We start from the raw sequence: 21,139 nt of genomic DNA on the forward strand, positions 1-21,139 counted from the left end.
GTCAGCACTTCGTAGTTTTTCCAAGATGGCCGGCTCCACGCTTCACGTCGCCTCCACGGGTCTCAGATTCACTGGGACTGTGGATAGGGCTGCTGGAAGTCAGGAAAGCTGGGTCTTGTTGATCTCTGTTGCTCGAGTTCTAGCGGGAACTGCAACAAAGCAAACGGTGAGGCGCTGGATGGTGCCTGTTTGCACAGGGTGGTCACTCCTTGACCACAAGGGAGATTATTCAGTCTTCCACGTCGAGTTGGATGTTGAAGGGTCCAGAGTTCTGTATCAAAGTTTCAGTCAGGATAATCTGATGTGCATCAGCACAGCTCCTACCTTTATTCCAAATCAAGGGGCTGGATTACCTGCTAGGTCCCTCCTATGGGTGGGACCCAGGAAGGGGGTGTTTACACCCCTTTCCCTTTGTCCAGTTTCGCACCAGAGCTGGGGCTGGTGTGCCCCAGAACCAGTTTGACTGGATTTTGCATGGGACACCTTGTGTGCCCCAGGCAGTCTCTAGTTTCATTCAACCCTCCCTGCTCCAATCCACTATCTCCTGTCTGGGGTGGTGTAGCACCTCCCTGTGACAGGAAACCCTTTGTCCAGGCCTCCCCTGCCAAGTTTCGGTCAGCAGCAGGAGGTCAGACTTGTGTCAGGGAGCAGCATCCATTTTGTGATGCTGAGGCTCTGGTTAGGATTAACCGCGTTTTAAGTAAAGTAACATTTCATTTCCCTCTAGAAGGGTGGAATGCTACCCCCGTCGCCAGAACTGGCGAGGGGGTAGTATTCCAAAGTGTATGACACCAAATACGACAAGTTTTGATAAAGCCAAATCAAAGTTAGCATTAACCGCGAGGATTATAATGCACTTAAGAGTATATGGTATGGCAATATCCTGGAGCAGCAGTAAGGAAATGGTTCCGAACACTGCAGACAGGCTCAGCTCATGCTAGAGCACCATCTCACATAAAACCAACCACTCTGCCTCCAGGATTGTTAAGGCCTGCCATAGGAGTGGCTTATAGGTGCATATGTGTCCAGATATAGGTTTAGACATAGGTATACTATATCTAAGCAAGGGGTGATACACCACCTTGTCCCAGCTGAGTGATCAGCCAGTTGTATCGATTTAAAGGACCAGCCAGGGGTGGCAAAATATATGCTGCAGCCCTGTGTAGGCCTTGGATGCAATGTGCCCTGGGCACCTATAGTGCACTGTACAGGGTCTGATAAGGTGTCCAGTACCAATTTAGTTATGCACCTAGGGTACATGGAGTCCATTTTAAGAGAGAGCAGATAACCTGGGGCCCTGATTAGCAGGATCCCAGGCCAACTAAGTCGAAAACCAGATAAACACAAGGCAAAAATCTGGGGTAACCATAGTCAGGTATCCACCTTCCTACAATTCCCTAGGTGCCGGCAGAGCTAGGGTTCACAAACTACAGCTAGGCACTTTGCCAAAAAGGGGTCATTTTTTACTGTGAAACTGAGGTATGACCACGTTGCGTTTTGCACCGTTTCCTTTTGCGAGCACTAGGCCAACCTACACAAATGAGGTACCATTTTTCTCAGAAGACTTTGGGAAACGCGGGGTGGGTGGAAATGTATGGATCCATGCAAATTCCAGAACTTTCCACCACGGAAATGTGGGGAAAATGTGTTTTTTTGACAATTTCCTAGGTTTGCAGGTGATTCTGGGTAACAGAACCGGGTGGGAGGCAGTCAAGTCACCCCATCCTGGATTTTCCTGGGTGTCTAGTTTTCAAAAATGTATAGGTTTGCTAGGTTTCCCTAGGTGCCTGCAGAGGTAGGGTTCAAAAGCTACAGCTAGGCTTTGCAAAAAAAGGGTAATTTTTTCACTGTGAAATTGAGGTGTGACCGCATTGTGTTTTGCGCCGTTTCCTGTCCCAGGCACTAGGCCGACCCAGACAAGTGAGGTACCATTTTTCTCAACTGACTTCGGGGAATGCGGGGTGGGTGGAAATTTCTGGATCCAAGCAGGTTCCAGAACTTTTCACCACAGAAATGTGGAGAAAATATGTTTTTTTCTATAAAGTTTTAGGTTTGCAAGGGATTCTGGTTAGCAGAACCTGATGGGAGGCAGTCAAGTCAACCCATCCTGGATTCCCCTGGGTGTCTAGTTTTCAAAAATGTATAGGTTTGCTAGGTTTCTCTAGGTGCCGGCAGAGGTAGGGTTCGTAAACTACAGCTAGGCACTTTGCAAAAAAAGGACCTTTTTTCATTGCGAAATTGAGGTGTGATCACGTTGTTTTTTGCGCCGGTTTCCTGTCGCAGGCACTAGGCTGACCCACACTAGTGAGGTACAATTTTTCTCGGAAGACTTTGGGGAACACGGGTTGGGTGGAAATTTCTGGATCAACGCAGATTCCAGAACTTTCCACCATAGAAATGTGGGGAAAAAGTGTTTTTTTTTACGATTTTTAAGGTTTGCAAGGGATCCTGGGTAACAGAAGCTGGTGGGAGGGAGTCAAGTCACCCCATACTGGATTCCCCTGGGTGTCTGGTTTTCAAAAATGTATAGGTTTGCTAGGTTTCCCTAGGTGCCGGCAGAGGTAGGGTCAAAAGCTACAGCTAGGCACTTTGCAAATAAAGGGTCAGCTTTCACTGCAAAATTGAGGTTTGACCACGTTGGGTTTTGTGCCGTTTCCTGTCTCAGGCACTAGGCCAACCCACACAAGTGAGGTACCATTTTTCTTGTAATACTTTGGGGAACGCAGGGTGACTGGAGATTTCTGGATCCACGCAGATTCCAGAACTTTCCACCACAGAAATGTGGGGAAAATGTGTTTTTTTGATAATTTTTTAGGTTTGCAAGGGATTCTGGATACCAGAACCTGGTTGGAGGCAGTCAATTTACCCCATACTGGATTTTCCTGGGTGTCTAGTATTAAACAATGTATAGGTTTGCTAGGTTTCCCTAGGTGCCGGCAGAGCTAGGGTTAAAAAACAACAGCTAGGCACTTAGCCAAAAAAGGGTCATTTTTCACTGCAAAATTGAGGTGTGACCACGTCGCGATTTGCACCGTTCCCTGTCGAAGGCACTAGGCCGACCCACACAAGTGAGGTACCAGTTTTCTCGTAAGACTTTGGGGAATGCGGAGTGGGTAGAAAGTTGTGGATCAACACAGATTCAAGAACTTTCCACCACAGAAATGTGGGGAAAATGTGTTTATTTTACAACGTTTTAGGTTTGCAAGGGATTCTGGTTAACAGAACCTGATGGCAGGCAGTCAAGTCACCTCATCCTAGATTCCCCTGGGAGTCTAGTTTTCAAAAATGTATAGGTTTGCTAGGTTTCCCTAGGTGCCGTCAGAGCTAGGGTTCAAAAACTACAGCAATGCACTTTGCCAAAAAAGGGTCCTTTTTCACTGTGAAATTGAGGTGTGACCACGTTGCGTTTTACGCCGTTTCCTGTCGCGGGCACTAGGCCGACCCACACAAGTGAGGTGTCATTTTTCTCAGAAGACTTTGGGAAATACGGGGTGGGTGCAAATGTGTGGTTCCACTCAGATTCCAGAACTTTCTGACCACAGAAATGTGGAGAAAATGTGGGGGTTTTGACAATTGTTTAGATTTGCAAGGGATCCTGGGTAGCAGAACCTGATGGGAGGCAGTGAAGTCACCCCACCCTGGATTCCCCTGGGTGTCTAGTTTTAAAAAATGTATAAGTTTGCTTGGTTTTCCTAGGTTCCGGCAGAGCTAGGGTTCAAAAACTACAACTAGGCACTTTGCAAAAAAAGGGTAATTTTTCACTGTGAAATTGAGGTGTGACAACGTTGTGTTTTGCGCCGTTCCATGACGCAGGCAATAGGCCGACCCACACAAGTGAGGTACCATTTTTCTCGTCTCGTTAGACTTTGGGGAGTACGGTGTGAGTGGAAATTGGTGGATCCACTCAGATTCCAGTACTTTCCACCACAGAAATGTAGGGAAAATGTGTTTTTTTTGGACACATTTCTAGGTTTGCAAGGGATTCTGAGTAGCAGAACCTGGTGGGAGGCAGTCAAGTCACCCCATCCTGAATTCCCCTGGGTGTCTAGTTTTAAAAAATGTATAGGTTTGTTAGGTTTCCCTAGGTGCTGGCAGAGGTAGGGTTCATAAACTACAGCTAGGCACTTTGCAAAAAAGGACCTTTTTCATTGCGAAATTGAGGTGGGATCACGTTGTTTTTTGCGCCGGTTTCCTGTCGCAGGCACTAGGCCGACCCACACAAGTGAGGTACAATTTTTCTCAGGAGACTTTGGGGAACGCGGGGTGGGTAGAAATATCTGGATTCACGCAGATTCCAGAACTTTCCACCACAGAAATGTGGGGAAAATGTGGGTTTTTTTGATGATTTTTTAGCGTTTGCAAGGGATTCTGGGTAACAGAAGCTGGTGGGAGGGAGTCAAGTCACCCCATACTGGATTCCCCTGGGTGTCTGGTTTTCAAAAATGTATAGGTTTGCTATGTTTCCCTAGGTGCCGGCAGAGGTAGGGTCAAAAGCTACAGCTAGGCACTTTGCAAATAAAGGGTCATTTTTTACTGCGAAATTGAGGTGGACCACGTTGGGTTTTGTGCCTTTTCCTGTCGCAGGCACCAGGCCAACCCACACAGGTGAGGTACCATTTTTCTTGTAAGACTTTGGGAAACGCAGGGTGAGTGGAGATTTCTGTATCCACGCAGATTCCAGAACTTTCCACCACAGAAATGTGGGGAAAATGTGTTTTTTTGAAAAAAAAGTAGGTTTGCAAGGGATTCTGGATACCAGAACCTGGTTGGAGGCAGTCAATTTACCCCATCCTGGATTTTCCTGGGTGTCTAGTTTTAAAAAATGTTATGGTTTGCTAGGTTTTCTTACGTGCCGGCAGAGCTAGGGTTAAAAAACAACAGCTAGGCACTTTGCCAAAAAAGGGTCATTTTTCACTACAAAATTGAGGTCCGACCACGTCGCCTTTTGCACAGTTCCCTGTCGAAGGCACTAGGCCGACCCACACAAGTGAGGTACCAGTTTTCTCATAAGACTTTGGAGAACATGGGGTAGGTGGAAAGTTGTGGATCAACACAGATTCAAGAACTTTCCACCACAGAAATGGGGGAAAATGTGTTTATTTTACAACGTTTTAAGTTTACAAGGGATTCTGGTTAACAGAACCTGATGGCAGGCAGTCAAGTCACCCCATCCTAGATTCCCCTGTTTGTCTAGGTTTAAAAAATGTATAGGTTTGCTAGGTTTCCCTTGGTGCCGGCAGAGCTAGGGTTCAAAAACTACAGCTAGGCACTTTGCCAAAAAGTGTCATTTTTCACTGTGAAATTGAGGTGTGACCACGTTGCGTTTTGCGCCGTTTCCTGTCGCAGGCACTAGGCCGACCCACACAAGTGAGGTATAATTTTTCTCAGAAGACTTTGGGGAATGCGGGGTGGGTGGAAATGTGTGGTTCCACGCAGATTCCCGAACTTTCCACCACAGAAATGTGGAGAAAATGTGGGTTTTTTTGACAATTTTTTAAATTTGTAAGGGATCCTGGGTAACAGAACCTGATGGGAAGCATTGAAGTCACCCCATCCTGGATTCCCCTGGGTGTCTAGTTTTCAAAAATATATAAGTTTGCTAGATTTCCCAGGTTCCGGCAGAACTAGGGTTAAAAAAACCACAGCTAGGCACTTTGCAAAAAAAGGTTAATTTGTCACTGCTAAATTGAGGTGTGACAACGTTGCGTTTTCCGCCATTCGATGTTGCAGGCAATAGGCCGACCCACACAAGTGAGGTACCATTTTTCTCGTTAGACTTTGGGGAATGCGGTGTGAGTGGAAATTAGTGGATCCACTCAGATTCCAGTACTTTCCACCACAGAAATGTAGGGAAAATGTGTTTTGTGGACACATTTTTAGGTTTGCAAGGGATTCTGGGTAACAGAACCTGCTGGGAGGCAGTCAAGTCACCCCATCCTGAATTACCCTGGGTGTCTGGTTTTCAAAAATTTATAGGTTTGCTAGGTTTCCTTAGGTGCCGGCAAAGCTAGGGTTAAAAAACGACAGCTACACACTTCGCAAAAAAAGGGTACAGTTTCATTGTGTAAATGTGGTGTGTTCACGTTGGGTTTTGAGCCCTTTCCGGTCGTGGACACTATGCCTACCCACACAAGTGAGGTACCATTTTTATCGGAAGACTTAGGGTAATTCAGATTTGTAAAGCAACTGTTATTAGCTATTGATTTTTTATGCATTTCTCCCTTCCAAATAAAAGACATTGTGTAAAAAAGAAGTCATTTTGAAAAATTACCAATAATTCTCATGCTAGTATGAGTATTCCCAATTTTGAAAATGTGCAAATATGTACTGTTTCTAAACTCTATAATTTGTACCCATTTCATAAATACATAGGTGTCTTTCATACCGATTTTTCCATGTATACATTTTCACACAAAAATTGCTATATACCTGGTGCATATTAAAAAGCCATTGCAAATTGCTACTCAGTTTTTGACTCTCCGCTCGTCTGGTTCTTGGTGAACCTGCAAGTCCTACATATCCCGACAACCAGGAAGGTCCATCGGATGTAACAGTATATTTCTTTCAAAGAGCTGTCATAATTACAAGAAGTAACAGGTGAAAACGTTGACACAAAAGGCTGTTTTTTTCAACTACTTTTCAACTTTTCCAATATTTAACTGTTAGGGGCATATTACCAAGCAATAGCGATAATTATTGCTATTGCTTGGTTAGAGACAAAAATTTACCGCTGAGCTGCGGCGATTTTTATCGCCGATAATCCTTGGTATTACCAAGGTTTATCGTAAATGCGAGAAAAAAACGGCCGCAATGCATGAAAATCGCTGAAAAGTCAGCGATATTCATGCATTACCGAGCTAATGCTCTTAGCCATGTTATCCACCTCCCATTGGATAACATGGCTAAGAACTGCTCAGGGCAGGTGTTAGCTTTTGGAGATATTTGCGCTTAGCGCGAATATCTCCAAAAGTTGGTAATAGGAGATAGCGATGTTAGCGACTGTTTCCAGTCGCTAACATCTTGGCGCGCCCACTTTGCATGTCATTAGTGATAAATATCACTGACATGCAAAGTGGGGCCCAAGATGGTCGCTATCTCCTACTAGCTGTCGCTAACTGGTGTTAGCGACAGCTAGGTAATAGGGAGATAACTTTATCTCCGCTTTCTTGGCTTTTAAAGCCAAAAAAGCGGAGATAAACCCCCTTGATAATATGCCCCTTAGTTTCTATAAAGAAACCTTGATGGATATACACAAATAACCCCTTTCTGAATTCAGAATTTTGTCTACTTTTCTAAAATGTATAGCTTTCCAGGATCCATTATTGCTTTCACACTCATTTTTACCATTAACTGGAAGCAGGTTGAAGCACAAAAGATAGCAAAAATAGGCTTTGTCCCTGAAAAATGCCAAAACTGTGTAAAAATGTTGGTTTTCTGACAAAAGTCTGTCATTCCCTAAAAGCTGGGAAAATGGTAATTTCAGCCCCACAAACCCTTTTTTGATAACATTTGCAGAGAAAAACCCAGACGCTTTCAGTTGTAGCCCGTTTTTCAAATTTTTCCGAAATAAAACAAAATGTTGCTGTACTTTGGCTAATTTCTGGGACCACTCCAAGGTAATCCACAAACCCTGGGTACCTTTAGAATCCCAATGATGTTGGAAGAAAAGGACGCAAAATTGGCGTGGATACCTTATGTGGTCAAAAAGTTACAGGGGCCTAAGCGCTCATAGGTATCTCGGTTAAAATTTAGAAATTAAATATTAAATGAAAAGAAATACAAAAAGAATAGTGAGAAACTGATATTTCAAATTTAAATGCCATATAAGTATTTGAAAATGATTTTAGAGGATCTGGCTCTTGCTGTAAGGTACACAAACCCCAAATCCTATGCCTAATGATAACGCTATCCTCATCGATTGCCCATTACTGTTATGCAATGTTACCCATACACAAAACCCCTAACACTAGCAGCATAATTTAAACCTTCTTTCCATAAACCTAAACTTAGTTCAATCCAGCAAATTATCTTTAACCGTAACAAAATAATTTACCTTAACTCTGTATCATACCCATACTTCATCTCTAGCCCTAAAGGTATCCCTAAGACTAACATTAAACAACAACTGTTCCCTAATTGGCACAATATACATAACCTGAAGTCTATTGCCCCTTTATACTTACCTTAACACTACTCCTACTTTTAATGTGTACCATTACTCCTACCGTAACTCTTATTCACACACACACACACACACACACACACACACACACACACACACACACGCACACCCTTGTGTTAGCACTACTGTTGGACTTGGCCCTCTTGGCAGGGTCATCTCTGAACTTTTTGCCTTCCTCCAATATTCTCTCTGACCTGTTTTTGTTGGTTTAATGACTCTGGGCACTTTACCACTGCTGACCAGTGCTAAAGTGCAAATGCTCTCCCTATATAAAATGTATATATTGATTGGTTTCCATGATGGGCTTATTTGGTTTACTGTCAGACCCCAGTAAAGTGCACCAGGAGTGGCAGGGCTTGTAAATACAAATGCTGCTGGTGGGCCTGCAGCACTGGTTGTGCCACCCACAGAAGCGGCCTAGTAAAATGTGTCTAAGGTCTGCCATTGCAGAACCTACGTGCAGTTTGGTACTTTCATGCTGGCTGGGAAAGTGCACACACAAAAATACGTAAATATAAGAGGGATACCCTCGATTATAAACTCTGGGAAGTGTACACCTGGGCGGAGATATGCGCCCAAAAAAGAAGAAATCGTCCATACTCCCAACAGACTGACACTTCTTCATCGGGTAGTGAAACATCACAGAGATCAAATAGAACTCAACCACCAGCTGGAGCACGAGATACCTCTCAACTCGAACAACCAACCACCAGTGCTGCAATTGAGAAAAGTCCTTTTTTAGATCAGGGACAAGCTCAAAAAGGAGACCCAGGCGGGGACAAAGTAAAAGAAAAAGAAAAGGACAGGGAAGTACCAAATACCAGGAATACGACATTGCCGAAGAAGGGCAAAGAACAGAAGAAGAAAGTAAGACAGAACAATTAGTCATCAACATTAGTGATTACGAACTGAGCACATATGAAAGAGACCTTTTACAGAGAGGAACATTGTTTGTACCAACTACAACTACGGATGCATTGGAATTTAAGTAAGTTTTTTTAAACTCACGCGCAAATTAAGGCTAAGGCACTTTTTCGGTAACGTACTACCCAAGACGGGCACACAGGACCGGACCTATTGTTAGGTCTGAGAACAACTAGTACTTTTCAGGCACCAGTCAGCCACAAGAAGCTAGATCTTTTTGAAAAACTAGTAATGCGTGATCTGTCGAAACTCAAACATGGGGTACGCACCAAAAAAACCATTACCCAAAAGGATATGGATAATTTAAGAAAATTGGCGTCCAAACAAGAGATCATGTGCACTAAGGCAGATAAGGGTGGCGCGCTACTCATCATGAACACCATAATGTATGAGGAGAAAGTCAGAGAACATATAATGGATGTAAATACATACATGAAGCTAGATGGCAATCCCACTATGGAATACATGAGTATCTTAAAGAGCATCATTGAAAAAGCCCACGAAGTAGGAACAATTAACAACAAAACTAAGAACTTTCTGATAAAAACCAATCCAAGAAGCCCGTTATTATATATGATACCTAAGATTCATAAAAACCTGTGGGACCCACCTCTCCGTCCAATTGTCACAACCTGTGGAAGTTCACACGAACCTGTAGGTCAACTACTGGATAAATATTTACAGCCTATAGTCAAAAGCATGAAAACATATTTAAAAGACACAACCGACTTCTTACTGAAGCTTGAAACAACGTTAATAGAACCAGGAGAAAAGCTGATTCTATACAGCCGATGTTCGTTCACTCTACACATCAATACCGCATTCACTGGGGATAGAAGCGGTGGAGAAGGCCTTGCTCAATTCTGATTTAGAACTATCATTCCAGACGTTCCTCATGGAATTGATGCTATTTACCCTGTACCAAAGCTACTTCAGATATAAAGACGATTGGTATCAACAACTGGTGGGGACAGCTATGGGCAATTCAGCGGCACCGGTATACGCTAATATATTCATGCAGTATTACGAAGAGACTCATATTTTGACCAAAAAGGAATGGCAGGACAATCTGAAGGTTTTAGTAAGATACATAGACAACATATTCATTGTCTGGAAGAACTCGAAAGAGAAACTACAGGAAGAACTCACCAAATTCAATGGAATAGATGAACGCATACAATTGATCTGGGACATCTCGGAAACAGAGGTCACATTTTTGGATGTAAAGATTTCTATCACAGACAAAGGTTTCGAGATGTACATTTTCAAGAAAAACACAGATAGAAATAACATGCTCCATTATCAAAGTTTCCATCACCAGAGTTTAAAAAAACATTTGCCTTTCTCTCAAATGGCGAGAGTCAAAAGAATCATCTCCAATAAATCCAAAATAAATTCTAGAATGGATGAAATGGCAATGAGATTTTCTAGGAGAGGGTACCCCGAACATACCATTGAGGAGTCAAGGAAAAAAGTTGATTCAACTGAAAGAGAAGAACTATTAAAAACCAGAGTAAAAAGTGAGGAGACAAGAATAGTAGCAGTATCAAAATTTTCAACATCGAGTCAACATTTAAAAAAAATCATTATCAAAAACTGGCCAGTGTTGAACCTTGAACCAGACTTTAACGGAATTTTTGAAAAAGTACCATTGTTCGCCTATACACGAGCTCACAACATAGGGGAAATATTGAAAAACAAACCCACAACAGAGGAGATATTCAAAGGAACTAAACCATGTTTAAACTGCGGAAACTGCAACAATGTCATTAAGGGCAACAAGACCAATCACCCCATGAAAGGCCATGAAATAAAACTCAGGACAAACGCAACATGTGACACAGCTAATGTTATTTACGCTTTGAAATGTCCCTGTGGAAAATTATATGTTGGGAAAACGGAAAGACGTATTAAAACAAGACTAATTGAACACACATCCAACATTCGCACAAAAAATATGAAGTCGACAGTTGCTGCGCATTTTGTTGAGGCACGACACAATGTGTCACAGTTAAAGTTTATTATATTGGAGATGGCGAAGAGAGAAGAAGGAAGAGACAATACAAAATATCTCCTACAAAGGGAGAACTTTTGGATTAAAAAATTATGTACACATAGGCCTAACGGTCTTAATGACCGTATTGAACTATCTTGCTACTTATGAACCATGAATCCACCTTGGGACATTAAATGATTCTTGCGAGATCATTAACTGTAACTTAATTTTTCACCTTACTTCGTTGTAATACTTTAGTATGAGTCTAATTGAATATGATTTATATTGTTTTTATGTATTGTTCTATATACTGTCATCACAACATTCACGATAGCTCTATGCACATGACACCTCCGTAAATCACCATATTTTGGACAGCATGGGTTCGTACCCCCTGGTCGTCTTAGTTAATTTTTTATCTATTTTTCTACTTGGGGAGTTTAAGCGCAACAAGTAACATTTGTATTTACCGCTGATCATTAGTATCGATTTTGGAAGTTTATGGACCAGTGGGAGTTTTTTTGCGTAAGTCACTAATAGAGCCGGAACTGAGTATGTCTTTTAGCTTCATACCGCGTGACCGGAATGTAGACCAACGAGGGTCATCTTTAGAATTGTTAAAGAAGGTTACAATTGAGTATTGAGAATGTTTGGTAAACACTTGTGAAAGCTTTTTAGAAGCGACTATATAACAGGTTAGTGTTGGCCATAGACATTGGTAAGAAAGCAGTTTGAATGAATGAATGAATAACTTTATTGTGTGGTTACTTAAAACCATTACATTAAGACCAAGGTATAAAATTACAAAAGTTACAAATTTCTATAGACAGGCGTTTGTGAAAAGTTCCCAGAGTTCATAAGGGGACACTATAAGGATTGCAGGCCGGTTCCACAGGAGCGTCAGGAATCCGAAGAGTAGTCCGCAGCCTTCCCCTACGGCCTTCCGACTCTATCAAGCACTAGAGTACGAGAGACACGCCAGGGGAAAACAGGGAAACAAAACAAGGAAAGATGGGGGAAAATAAAGATGGTTGTTGGTGATTTCCAGTAGTGAATGCGGGGTGCTTCAATGAAGGGAACCGGATAACAGGTAGGCTGTAACAAAAAGAGGAAGTAAAACACTCTAGTTCTAACCCAATAACTGGAATACGCTAACATACAAGCACACAAAACCTATCACGTACCCCAGGTTCTTAATGTGTCGCTGATTTAATGTATGAAGTTGGAAATAAGGTACAGCGTCTGGAGCTGGGATAGGGATGACACAATAGGAAAAATGAGCACTTGCAGACTAGATACTGTACATAACAATATGGTCTAATTAGTCCTCTTCTTACTTTAACTGTTGTGTAACAGGCCTTGAAGATACTTTCACTACTGTATGGCCACAAAGAACCTTCCGCCCACTTCTTCTGCAGATGTTTATGAGGTTTATAACCATCTATAGAAACCAAAACGGAATATATAATCTTCACATAAGAGTCAATAGTAATAAAAGATTTGGTAGCGCTTGAGCGCTCTTACCGTGATTCCGTGTAGTGTGGAATATATGCACCCACCCTGATCCACGCAAGAGTGCCACCAAATGCCAAGGAAGGGGGAATCCAGTATTCAAGTCAGGAATATAAAGATATACTGGAAACAGGGGACGTGGAAGGAAGAGGTGTAACAAAAATGGGGACAGGAATTGATAGGACTCTTCCTAACTAACTAACTAACTAAATGGGAAGTAATTGAGGAATAGGGAAAAATAGCTACACCGTACAGCGGAGCAAAAACCCGGCTGTCGGATGTAGCACTCTAGAACTTAGGGAAAAGAAAAGATAAGTCCCACCGGATGGCGGAGCAAAGCCCGGCCGCCGGGCGAGACTCAAGACCAGCGGGAAAAAAGGAAGGTTCACGTAAGTGCCGTGAACGAACTCCCCAAGCGGAGAGCAAGGCTGAGCCCAGCCGGATGGCGGAGCGAAGCCCGGCCGCCGGGCGAGGCTCAAGGACAAGGGAAAAAACTAGGCGTCTATGAAGTACGCCCAAAGGCAGCGAAACGCTGCGGCTTGGAAGCGTAAAAACGAAGCCTGCACTAGATAGTGCGGGGGCCGAATACGCTAAGCCAAGAACAAACAGGAAGATCCAAGCAGGAAATACGAAGTCAGGCAACAGGATTCAGACGGATCCGGAAACAAAGGGAGCTTGACGCAGGAACGTGAAGCGTCGTTCCTTGTTTCCTAGTTCCTTAAGTAACATGAGTCTTAAAGGGACAGCGTAGGGGAGTCCCGAGGCATGACAGTACACTCCCCCCACAATGCTCCCCTCCCGGTTTGGGCTTGTCAGGATATCTTCGATGAAACTCCCTTCCAATGAACCAGGTATTGCAATGTGTTTCTTACTCTCCGGGAATCTATGATGGCCCCAACCTCAAACTCCTCCGAATCTTGCAGAGTAACAGGAGCAGGTCTTATAGGAACCCTAGTCCCCGGTTCAACCGGTTTGAGTAGCGACACATGGAAGACTGGATGGATCTTAAAGGAGGGAGGCAGGATGAGTTTGATGGCAACAGGATTGATCACCTTCTCCACCCTGTAAGGACCTATGTATTTGGGGCTAAACTTGCGTGGACCCCCCAGAGTAATGTATTTAGTGGAGAGCCAGACCTCATCTCCTGGTGTGTAAATGGGTTCCAACCTCCTGTGTAGGTTTGCCCCTTCAGTGTATCTCACTTTTGCCATTTCAAGACTCTCTAATGCTCTCTTCTGTACTTCGTGTAGTCTTTCTACCCTGTCTGAGGCAGCCGGGGTTGGACAATCAGTAGGGACACCGGAGGGCAACAACCTGGGGTGATAGCCATATGTACAAAAGAAAGGTGAGGTCTTGGTGGAGGAGTGTGTGCTGTGGTTGTAAGAGATTTCAGCTAACCAGACTAACTCATCCCAATCTTCCAGGGTTTGCAACATCTGATTCCTTATGTACTGCTCGAAACACTGGTTAACCCTCTCTGTTTGCCCGTCTGTCTGTGGATGGTGACTGGAAGACAAACGGACATCTATGTGGAGAAGGGAACATAAACTTCTCCAGAATCGTGACACGAATTGTGCCCCTCTATCGGACACTAGAACAGAAGGAAAACCATGCAGTCGGACTATTTGTTGCATGAATATGGATGCCAGCTCTACTGCAGTGGGTAAGCCCTTTAATGGCACGAAATGAGCCATCTTAGTGAATAGGTCTACTACCACTAACAATGTATTGTTCTTCAGTTTTGTGAGCGGTAGTTCTACTATAAAATCAAGGGACACAGTATGCCAAGGACCTGCAGGTGAAGGTAAGGGCATGAGAAGGCCCACTGGATTGAGACGTGACACTTTGGTTTGAGCACATACACAACATGTCTTCACATAATGTTCGATGTCTTTCAGCATAGTAGGCCACCAAAAACGGTCACGCACTGCTTCTATAGTTCTTTTGATCCCGGGATGGCCTGCTACTGGATGAGAATGATACCACTTTAGGACCTGTTCCTGTAACTCTTTTGACGGTAACACCACTCCCCCCTGTACCCGTACCAGTCCTCTTCTCATCGACATTTCCTGTGCTCCTACCACTTGCATCATGTCTACTGAAACTTGACTAGTTCTGACCCGTGTTAGGAATTCCTCCTCGTTTAGTATGGTTCCTATGATGTTAGCTCTGGGAATGATGTTGACTTGCTCAATGGGGTCTGTAGGGATATCGAAACCCAATCGTGACAGGGCATCCGCCTTGCCGTTTTTCCTCCCAGGTCTGTATTGGACAGTGAAGTCGAATCCACTAAAGTATTGTGACCAGCGTAACTGTCTCATGGTTAGTGCCTTGGCTGATTTGAGGTACTGGAGGTTTCTGTGGTCTGTATACACTACAGCAGGATATCTAGCCCCCAAGAGATACTGCCTCCACTCCTCAAATGCTTTCTTGATGGCAAGAAGTTCTTTGTCCCCTACGGCATAATTGTATTCAGCAGGAGTGAACTTATGCGAATAGAAGGCGACTGGATGGCATTCTCCAGTAACTGCATCCGCTTGGGACAGCACACCTCCCACGGCCACTTGAGAAGCGTCCACTTCCACTACAAAGGGCAATGCCGGATCAGGATAACGCAAGACAGGAGCACTAGTGAACGCCTTCTTCAATAGTCGAAAGGAACGATCTGCCTCACCAGACCACACAAAGGGAACACCTTTCCTCAATAGTGATGTGACAGGTGATATCAAGGTAGAGAAATCACGGATGAACCGTCGATAAAAGTTGGCTAGACCCAGAAAGCTTTGGATCTCTTTTACCGAACGAGGAGCAGGCCATGCCAACACAGCCTCTACCTTGGAGGTATCCATACTAAGACCTCTAGGGGATACAACATATCCCAAAAAGGGTACTTCCCTGGTGTGAAAGGTACACTTTTCTAGCTTGCAATATAAATGATTGTCAAACAACCGTTCCAATACATTGCGTACATGTTGTTGGTGTTCAGTCAAGGTACAGGAAAATATTAACAAATCATCTATGTAAGCTATCACATAAATCTCAAGCATGTCCTTTAACACCTCGTTAATGAAGAATTGAAACGCCGCAGGGGCATTGCATAGCCCAAAGGGCATTACAAGATATTCGAAGAGACCGTATTTGGTGCAAAAGGCGGTCTTCCATTCGTCTCCCTCCTTGACACGCACTAGATGGTAAGCCGCACGTAAGTCTAACTTAGTGAAATATTGGGCATTGCGTATTTTGTCAAGGAGAGAGGCGATGAGAGGCAGGGGGTAACGGTTCTTGATTGTGACATCGTTCAACTTCCGATAGTCAATGCAGCATCGCAGACCCCCCTCTCGTTTTGGGATGCAGAATAAAGAAGAAGAGGCCGGGGACCGAGATTGTCGAATAAACCCTTTCTTAATCATGGAATCCAAATAGTCCCTTAAATAAACATTCTCCTTTTCCGTAAGGGCGTAGACTCTGCTGCAAGGAATCCTAGCTCCTGCCTCTAAATCTATACGGCAGTCATATACTCTGTGTGGGGGAAGAACCTCAGCTTCCTTAGCATCAAAGACTGCCTGTAGATCTTGGTAACAGGGCGGTAATGCCGAACTGGACATTTTACTGTTGCTGTCTATACTTAAGTCTTCTACAGCTGCCCCCACTACGGGTGAAGGTACGACAGAAGGAAAGGTCACTGTAGATGTTTCCCAATTAATAACAGGATTTTGAGACCTCAACCATGGGATACCCAGCAATACCGGAAATTGTGGTGAACAAATCAAATCGAACATCACTTCTTCATGATGATCAGAATCTATAGCCATGTGAATAGGACTGGTACGTTGAGTTACAGGGCCAGAAATAAGAGAACTGCCATCTATAGTAGTAACAGTACTGGGTGTCTCCTTTTTTGTATAGGCTAACATATTCTCTTTTACCCATTCTTGGTCCATGTAATTTCCGGACGCCCCAGAATCAATCATAACCAATACATGTAAACCAAGTGCACCCTGAGTCATATGTACTGAAATGTATAGATGGTTCGTGGGAGTGGTGCTAATGTCAGAATAGGAGACTGTAAGACCAGATCTACCTGGGTTCCTTGTCTCACAAGAACCCAGGCTTGCTAGTTTCCCGACATCTTGGTTTGTGTGGGCTTGGGTTTCACCGGGCACTCCCGCAAAAAATGACCTGCTTTACCACAATAAAGACAAAGCCGAAGAGCTCTTCTCCTCTGTCTCTCTTCTGTAGTCAAAGGTCCTCTAACAACACCTATCTGCATAGGTTCACTGTCTTCACTGGCTTTATCAGGAGTGCTCCTTTTCTCCTTCGTGACAGTGTATCGGTACTCATGTTTCCCTCTCTCTTTCTTTCTTTCTTGGCAGCGATGATCGATTTTTACTACCAAATCGATTAATGCCGGACAGGAGGTGGGAAGGTCGACTATTTGTGAGAGAGCGTCCTTCAATTCCTCCCGCAAACCCCTATAAAACATAGTTCTCTGTTTTGCTTCAGGCCATTCGGATTCAACCACCAAGCTGCGAAATTTGGTTATATAAGATACCAGATCTTGGGTACCCTGTTTAAGGTCTAGCAATTCGGTATCAGCTGAATGAGTATACATATGTCTATCAAACAGTTTGCGGAACTCTCGCCTAAAAGCTGAGTAGCTATGTAATAAAGGATCGTCCCTATCTACTAATGGAATTGCCCAGTCGGCCGCTGACCCACTAAGATATGAGATCACAAAGGCTACTTTGGCCTGATCTGAGGGAAAACAGGCGGCTTTACAAGAAAAGTGTAACTGACACTGGCTAAGGAAAGCAGCGCATCGTGCTGCATCTCCTGCAAACCTCTCAGGGGGTGCCAGCGGAATGATAGGGGGAGTAGTCACTTGTACAACTGGTGTACCCCCTCCTGAAGCCCCTGAAGGCTGGTGCCTCTGGAGTGGGTCTACCCTTGCCATTAGAGTTTGTGTTTCTACCTGCAGATTACCTAACATACCTGCTAGGTCTGCCAGGGTCACTGCTTCGAGATCCATGACGCTCGGGCAGAACGTACCACGTGGGCTTCACGTTCTGTAAGGATTGCAGGCCGGTTCCACAGGAGCGTCAGGAATCCGAAGAGTAGTCCGCAGCCTTCCCCTACGGCCTTCCGACTCTATCAAGCACTAGAGTACGAGAGACACGCCAGGGGAAAACAGGGAAACAAAACAAGGAAAGATGGGGGGAAAATAAAGATGGTTGTTGGTGATTTCCAGTAGTGAATGCGGGGTGCTTCAATGAAGGGAACCGGATAACAGGTAGGCTGTAACAAAAAGAGGAAGTAAAACACTCTAGTTCTAACCCAATAACTGGAATACGCTAACATACAAGCACACAAAACCTATCACGTACCCCAGGTTCTTAATGTGTCGCTGATTTAATGTATGAAGTTGGAAATAAGGTACAGCGTCTGGAGCTGGGATAGGGATGACACAATAGGAAAAATGAGCACTTGCAGACTAGATACTGTACATAACAATATGGTCTAATTAGTCCTCTTCTTACTTTAACTGTTGTGTAACAGGCCTTGAAGATACTTTCACTACTGTATGGCCACAAAGAACCTTCCGCCCACTTCTTCTGCAGATGTTTATGAGGTTTATAACCATCTATAGAAACCAAAACGGAATATATAATCTTCACATAAGAGTCAATAGTAATAAAAGATTTGGTAGCGCTTGAGCGCTCTTACCGTGATTCCCTGTAGTGTGGAATATATGCACCCACCCTGATCCACGCAAGAGTGCCACCAAATGCCAAGGAAGGGGGAATCCAGTATTCAAGTCAGGAATATAAAGATATACTGGAAACAGGGGACGTGGAAGGAAGAGGTGTAACAAAAATGGGGACAGGAATTGATAGGACTCTTCCTAACTAACTAACTAACTAAATGGGAAGTAATTGAGGAATAGGGAAAAATAGCTACACCGTACAGCGGAGCAAAAACCCGGCTGTCGGATGTAGCACTCTAGAACTTAGGGAAAAGAAAAGATAAGTCCCACCGGATGGCGGAGCAAAGCCCGGCCGCCGGGCGAGACTCAAGACCAGCAGGAAAAAAGGAAGGTTCACGTAAGTGCCGTGAACGAACTCCCCAAGCGGAGAGCAAGGCTGAGCCCAGCCGGATGGCGGAGCGAAGCCCGGCCGCCGGGCGAGGCTCAAGGACAAGGGAAAAAACTAGGCGTCTATGAAGTACGCCCAAAGGCAGCGAAAGGCTGCGGCTTGGAAGCGTAAAAACGAAGCCTGCACTAGATAGTGCGGGGGCCGAATACGCTAAGCCAAGAACAAACAGGAAGATCCAAGCAGGAAATACGAAGTCAGGCAACAGGATTCAGACGGATCCAGAAACAAAGGGAGCTTGACGCAGGAACGTGAAGCGTCGTTCCTTGTTTCCTAGTTCCTTAAGTAACATGAGTCTTAAAGGGACAGCCTAGGGGAGTCCCGAGGCATGACAGACACGTTTGAACAGAGATATTGAAGTATTTGATTCTAACTGTTCTTTTATCGTTCCTTGTTTTTTGTCAGCTTTTGAACATGTGGTAAAAGTCCATGCGGAAAAACCGGCATGTGAGTTGGTTGCATGGTTAAACATCGGGATTCACATGGGATGTAAGGTTAATTTAAGGTGACAGGTTAAACTCACTTTAACTTGTAATTGATGGTACGAAGCACATATTTTTTCTGAAACTGAAGTGAACACGTGGTTTTTTTTCTGAAACTGAAGTGAATACGTGGGTTTTAGGTGACACTGTAAATGTTCACAAAACACTAGGAGGTAGATTAGCAACAACATTTAGATTGTACAATATTGTGACAGTGTTTTATTATTATTTGTTTTGTAGTATTGTTCCCTGATGAAGGGCAGTATCGGATGCCCGAAATGCATTGGATTTAAAATAATGCCGCATATGCAAAAAGAAACAAACGGAGTGTAAATCATTAAGAAAAAAAATGAATTGAGAAAAGCACAGCAAAAACATTTGAAAACATATCATGTGAATAAAACATTGAATATGCATAACATCAACATGGTGTAGAGAACCCTCATTTCACACTGAAGGGAGAATGGTGTGCCCACGGGGATGTTTCTAATGTTCCATTAGCAGCACGTTCTTTCATTTCAAGTACAAGCATCTCAGGACGTCAGGCGCTTCCTACGGAGCACCCAAAAATTCAACAGAAATTCTAAATAAACTCTTCAAAAAATAGCAGTGCACTTGCCTCAACATATATACTTCAAGTGCACACACTTGCCACCCCCTAAACCTTCCCTTTACTTCATGTGAGTCAACCCTATGGTAGGCCTAAGGGCAGGGTGCATTGTAAGCATAAGGTAGGACAAGCCCTGATGTGTGTGGCATGTCCTAATAGTGAATTACAGCCATTTTTGTTTTTCACTATTGTGAGGCACACCGTTCTCATAGGCCAGAATGGGCTGCTGGAATTATTACACTCTATAATCCCAGCAGGCTCAGGGGACATGGTAGAAAGTCAAGTTTAGTATGCCTGAACTCAGAATAATAAAATACTTCTTTTAGTAAAGTTTATTTTAATATCATGTGTTTGCAAATGCCACTTTTAGAAAGTTAGCATTTGCTTGCCTGACCATTTCAGGCCGCCTCTGCTAGGATGGTTATCTGCTGTCTGGTTTCTGTGAGTGACAGGGCTGGATGATTCCAGGGGACAGTCTGGGCTGCCAGGTGGTGAATAGAGGGATTACCCCCAGGATAGGTGGGAGGAGTGCCCCTTGTCTCTGAATAAGGCTGTGCTCTGCCACCACAGTGCTGGCTCCACCTCCTGCGGAGCGTCTGATGTCTCTACCCTGCACCCTGAAAGAAGAAGCAGAGTCTCCAAAACCAAGTGCTCCAAAACTGGGTTGAACCAGGCTCAGGCCCCCTGGCCTGCAAGAACAAAATAAACTGTGTATAAAAAGAAGAGCCCTGCTCCTAAGAAACTAGATCCTGTTTTGACCACAAAGAACCTCTGCCCGACTAGAAGGACCTGGAGAAGGTGGAGGAGGAGTACTGTCTTTGACCTGGGGGACTGGCCTGCAGTAGGTGCCTTGCTGAGGAAAGGAGAGGAAAAGACCAGAAAGGACTTTGCAGAACTTGTGCCTGAAACGATCTCCAAGGGCTTGGGAACGAGCTTGCCCCCTGAACTGAGCCCCAGGACCATTGAGCTCATCCTGCCTTCGCCCGTCTGCTGCTGGACTGCTGTGTCTCCACCCTCGCCAGAGCCGTGATCTCTGGTGTGCCTCGCCCCCTCCTTGGGCTGTGACGTCTGGTGCCTGGCTGCCCCTGCCTTATGAAAGCCCCGCTCGAGTCGAGCAACCCTCCCTATGCTTCGTTGGGCCACCCGCCCCCGGTGCGGCCATCATCCCTCCTGCCAGAATCCGATTGGAGTGCTGTTCTCTGCCTCGGACGGCCGTACGTGCGTGACGTACCCGGCCGCCCCGCTCTGCACTCCTGAATCGGAAGGGCCGCGCCGCACACTAAC

The sequence above is a fragment of the Lissotriton helveticus genome, chromosome 2_1, assembly GCF_964261635.1.
Source record: "Lissotriton helveticus chromosome 2_1, aLisHel1.1, whole genome shotgun sequence".
Lineage (NCBI taxonomy): Eukaryota > Metazoa > Chordata > Amphibia > Caudata > Salamandridae > Lissotriton > Lissotriton helveticus.